The 6,000-nt window shown below is 37.3% G+C and overlaps 1 non-coding gene across 1 annotated transcript; it reads right to left on the bottom strand.

Moving 5' to 3' along the window:
• Positions 1-2,472: 2,472 nt before the first annotated feature.
• On the bottom strand, positions 2,473-2,578 carry LOC140852768 (small nucleolar RNA R71). Its single transcript, XR_012135666.1, has one exon. It is a non-coding gene; the product is annotated as a small nucleolar RNA R71 (small nucleolar RNA).
• Positions 2,579-6,000: the final 3,422 nt, after the last annotated feature.

Genomic DNA, 6,000 nt, shown 5'->3' on the forward strand with positions numbered 1-6,000 from the left:
CCATGCGATTTGTGCACGAGTTAGGAGCTTGCAATGAAGACGTTATGAAGCAAGCAAAACTAATGCAGGAGCTACAGAACAGATGTGAGAACATGGTGCAGAAGCATTTACGTGACTCGGATGCGGCTTGGAGCTTTATTAAAAGAAAAACCACAAGAGCGAAGAAAGGAGGACACGCTGGACACCGCCATTCTCCATCTCTTCTTCCATCATTCTCATTCCATATTGCATCTAGCCTAGCCCTCCAAACATCCAAAAAGCTTCCACCATCCATCACACACCAGCCCTTCTCTTCTATCTCCAACCTTCCAAACAATCCATCTGCTCAATCCCAGGATGTCAGCGTGCAAGAGTTCTATGGAAGGCTAGACTCCTTCAACTCGGAAAGACGATGAAGCCTGCAACACAGATTTATTTTCTTTATCTTGTATTTATTTTCTATGCAATGAAATAAAGAATTATTTTATGCTTCATGCTCATTTAATATTCTTTCTTATTTTTTAGAGATTTGGATTCGACGTGTATGATTTATTCTTTTTACAGATATGTCGTGATCTACAGATACGGTATGTGCTAGGAGAGATAGATTGTTACATTTCAAGTTCAAGTCTCTAACTTGTAGTTGAGTTAAGATAATCTATACTCTGGACGGATGAGTCATAATCCAAGGATATGGTTCGTACCTATCCGAGGTAAATTACGCTGCTTCTTAATTACAAATCTCATCATTACGACATAAAAGTAAAAGAAAATAGAATCTATTTTACATGGTGGATTCTGAATTTTTGAGGTTTCTTTCCTATTCAATTTTCTTTCATGAATTAAACTTAAATTATTATTTTCTTAGTAATTAATTAAAATCAATCTTCTCTTTCTTTTATTAATTATAAATAATTATCCGAGATACCTGTGAAATGATCCTGATTCACCCTAGCTACATAGTAAGTTAGAATTAGGTTTATTTTTGGTGCCCTGATGATGCGCATCAAATTTTGACGTCATTGTCGGGGATCTTGGCATGGTTGATTTTTTTTTTAAATATATTTATTACTTTCTTTAATTTATAGTCTTTTTAGTTAACTACTTTATTTACTTGTTTGCTTTTTGTTCTCTTGATTTATAAAAAAAAATATTATAAATATTTGCTTACTTGCTGAATTGCTTTAGTTTATTTTCTTTATATTCTTGAGTTAACTTTTAATATAATTATTTTTTTTTATTTTAATTGCTTTAAAAAAAATTTATCTCTACATTGACACCTCATAAACCATTTAAAAAATTAGAGACTTAATCATAAAATCTAAAAAGAGAAACAAATTGATTTAATTTAGTCTTGACTGTATACTAATTACGAAGATTGGACATCTTGGTTTGTTGCATCTCATCTCCATAATTAATCTTAAGAGCAATAACCCATTAATCAGATAAGGTAGGGATTTGATCACCCTTCCTTGATCCAAAAATCATATCCTTCATTTTGCATTAAACCAAGTCTTAATTTTAAAATCAACTAGACGTCAGCCCTAGAAATTTCGAGCTCAATAGGACAAGAAAGCTCTAGAGTTGAACCGAGTGCAGATTGGTTAATTGCTCGGTGTCTAAGGCAAGTAAGAAAGTAGTTTTCAATTGGTTTCATTGACTGACCTGGCTAACTCAGTTGGTGTCTAAAGAAAGCAACGAGCAGGGAACCTCCCACATCTTACACTTACCTGACCGAGTCAGTTAGTCAGTCTTGAGCTTGGAGTGCTCAAAGGCGGTCTTGAAAGATAGGAGCTATCTAGATCTAGGTTAACCCTAGGATAGAGAGTCTATGCTTGTTTAAGTTGATTGTAATTAACATTTAAACATTAACTAATTTCTCCCTTTTCATAGATTTAAGATTCTTAGGTTCTTCTCTTTAGATTTCCTTCACTCTTTTCTCACTTTATTAAAATATATATATATATATTATAAAAATTAAAATTTTTTGTGTTTGCTCTAAAGTATAATTGTAGGGTGTATGCTCGGTCATAGATCGTTACGATCAAAAATCCAACCTTTTGATCCAGAAATAGAAAGAACCTTTAGACCCAACAGACATAAAAACATGGAACGAAATCAGAAGAATGATCCACCTAGGCAGTTGAAGGAGTACTTTACTCCTTCCACATATACCTACTCTCCTTGTATTCAAGTGCCCCCTATGGAGGCCACCCAATATGAAATTAAGTCCAGTATAATCTAAATCTTACCTTCATTTTATGGACTTAGTAATGAGGACCCTTATAAACATCTTGAAGAATTTTTGAGATATGCTCAACTATCAAGATTCACAACTTCTCCGATGATGCTCCTAGGTTAAAATTATTTTCTTTCTCACTTAAGGATAAGGCCAAATACTGGCTACATACTTTGGATTCCATGACTATATCAACCTGGGACCAGCTGCAAGGAGAGTTTCTCAAGAAATATTTTCCCATAGGAAAAACTAATCAAATAAGAAAAGCCATAACTAGTTTTTTTCAATTAGATGGAGAAATATTCCATGAAACATGGGAGAGGTTAAAGGACCTTATTAGAAAATATTCCCACCATGCTGTACCTAAATGGCAGTTAATACAATATTTTTATGATGGGCTATTTGAAAGACATCGACAAATGGTCGATGCATCATGCGATGGAACATTCATGCTCAAAAGTGAGGAAGAGGTATGGCAACTGTTTGAAATTTTAAGTAAAAATTTATTACATCATATGTCTGCCTCCATTAGAGATAAACCCATGTTAAACCCAAAGAGAGGTGGAATATATGAAGTAGAAAACTCAATAGATATCCATCATAAGGTAGATGAATTGTCCCAAAAGTTAGATCGATTATTAAGTATGGGACATTCCTCTTCTCCATCTTGTCAGATGCAAGATATATGCGCATTATGTTCGAGCCCCACTCATTGTGTGAATGATTGTTCAGTTGCACCATAGTTTTCTGAATATGTACAAGAACAAGTCCATCAAGCCCAAACTACTCATAGACCAGAGAACAACTCCTATTCTAGTATGTACAATCTAGGATGGAGAAACCATCCAAATTTCTCATGGAAATCACAACCAGTGGTTCCTCCAGTGCAACAAAGATCAGGTTATCCGGATGCAGTTTATAGGCATCCATCTCAGTCATAATACCAGGACCCTCCTCAACCCACCCCGAGTACTCATAACTCGACTTTCGAAGAAAAGCTGCTGCAAGCACTTAAAGGACTAGAAATGAATACCCAACTCCTTCACTCCCATACACAATCAATAGCAAAGCTAGAAACCCAGATAGGTCAGCTAGCAACAGCTTTCAGTAGGAGGAAAGAAGGCAAATTACCCAGTCAGCCTATTAATAACCCAAAAGGACAGTACATGGCTGAAAGCACCATTGGTCCTGAAATTTTTCTCGAACATGCCAAATCGATTATGACCCTTAGAAGCGAAAAAACCTTAAATCAACCTGAAATAACCCAACAACAAGAGCAACCAATTCCAGCCACATCAAAAAAAAAGAAACCTAAAGAGAGGAAAGAACCTGTTAACCCAGCACATGCACCTAAGGCTCCATTTCCTAGTGCTTTAGAATCCCCTCTGTCTCTTGATAAGAAGGGTATAAAAATGAATGAAATGTTGGAACTGTTTAAATAGGTCCAGATAAACATACCCCTTCTCGATGCCATTAAGCAAGTTTCGATCTATGCCAAATTTCTAAAGGACCTGTGTACATAGAAACAAAAATCAAAGCCACAAATACCAAGAAAAGTCCACCTAATTGAGCAGGCTAGCTCAATTTTTCAGTAAATTGCTCACCCAAACTGAAAGATCCAAGTACCCCAATTATTTCTTATGTCATAGAGGACCTCACGATTAAGAAGGCATTATTAGATTTGGGTGCAAGTGTCAACCTTCTCCCGAGCTCTGTATATGATCTATTTGGATTTGGAGAGTTAAAACCCACGACGGTGACCTTACAACTAGAAGACCGATCTATTAAGGTACCCAAGGGAATGCTGGAAGATGTGTTAGTGAAAGTAAATGAATTCTATTTTCCTATTTATTTTCTTATTGGGAATAGTGTCCCAAAGCCAATCGTCAGCCTGCTGACGGTTGTGCTCATTTTTGTATATGTACATGAATTATGAATTAATAAAAATTATTTTGGTATTTTTCATCACAAAGTATTTCATCTTCTAATGAACTCCTATTTGTGGTGAAGTCCTTAGGACTATTTTGACTCGACAAAGGAGGATTTATCGTTTAGTCCTTAAATTTGTTTGCGACCAAATGATACATTGTTACCAAGAACGACAATGTTTATCAAGCATAGGTCATTGTGTGCCATATAGGTTGGTTGTCCTCTTAACCAATGAGTGTGGAGACACTGGTATGGCATACAGGTGAGATGTAAGGGTACATCTGCACTGAACATGACCGATTTCAGAGCTATTTCTACTGTCAAGATTTGATCTGATGGAATATGGGTATAAATGTCCCTCCTACCTGAGACCACCACGGTGACTTGCAAGCAACTCACTACACTTAGACACTGGACTACCTGAATTTCTAATTCAGTGACGGAAGGCTGCTGGGTGTAGTCAAGTACTTGACTTGTCGGTGCGTGTGGACAATCCGCAGAGGCCAGACAGTTGGGTGGCTGTGACGTGACGATCAGAGCCCTCCGACGGTGATCAGATTGCGGTGATCGACTACCCGCAAAAGGTGATGTGTTCTGAACACAGTACTGTAAAAGTTTACTGATTCAAATTTGAATTTCAAATTTAAATGTATGCTGTTGTATCATATTTAGATCCTAGTGTAGGGTTAATTAGTATTAATTAATGAGATTAATTAATAATTCCGCTGTTAAATAGTAATTTTGAAAAAGTTTTAAAATTACCATTTTGCCCCTGCACTAACTTTTCGCTACAGCCATGACATGTACACGACCAGATGTGGCATACTCACTAGGGGTAGTGAGTAGATACCAATATGATCCAGGAGAGAATCACTAGAAGGTTGTTAAAACCATCCTGAAGTATTTAAGAAATACTAAGGACCAGTGGCTTGTTTATGGTGAATCGAACTTGAGACTTATAGGGTTTACAGACTCTAGTTTCTAGTCTGATCACGATGACAACAAAAGTGTGTCAGAATTTATTTTTACCCTTAATGGTGGGGCTATCAGCTGGAAAAGTTCCAAGCAGCACACAGTGGCTGATTCAGTTTGCGAGGCGGAGTATGTCGCTGCATCAGATGCTGCCAAAGAAGCGATGTGGCTGAAAAATTCATCACCGAGCTCGAAGTAGCACCCTCCCTTGTTGGTTCTATTCTACTCTATTGTGACAGCTTTGGAGCCATTGCTCAGGCAAAAAAACTAAAGGCACACCAGCGGACGAAGCATATTCTGCATCGCTACCATCTCATCTAAGAAATTATGGATCAAGGTGACGTCGATCTTCAGAAGATCGACGGGAAGGAGAACCTGGCCGACCCATTCACTAAAGCCATTGCGGTGAAAGAGTTCGATGACTACGAGTCGAAGATGGGTATTAGATACTGCACCGATTGGCTTTAGGCCAAGTGAGAGATTGTTGGGAATAGTGTCCCAAAGCCAATCGTCAGCTTGTTGACGGCTGTGCTCATTTTTGTATATATACATGAATTATGAATTAATAATTTTGGTATTTTTCATCATAAAATATTTCATCTTCTAATGAACTCTTATGTTGTGGTGAAGTCTTTAGGACTATTTAGACTCGACAAAGGAAGATTTGTCGTTTAGTCCTTAAATTTGTTCGCGACCAAATGATACGTTGTTACCAAGGACGATAATGTTTATCAAGCATAGGTCGTTGTGTGCCATATAGGTTGGTTGTCCTCTTAACTAATGAGTGTAGAGACACTGGTATGGCATACAGGTGAGATGTATGGGTACATCTGCACTGAACGTGACCGACTCTGGAGCTATTTCTGCTGTCAAGATTTGCT

The sequence above is a fragment of the Elaeis guineensis genome, chromosome 11 (assembly GCF_000442705.2).
Source record: "Elaeis guineensis isolate ETL-2024a chromosome 11, EG11, whole genome shotgun sequence".
Taxonomy (NCBI): domain Eukaryota; kingdom Viridiplantae; phylum Streptophyta; class Magnoliopsida; order Arecales; family Arecaceae; genus Elaeis; species Elaeis guineensis.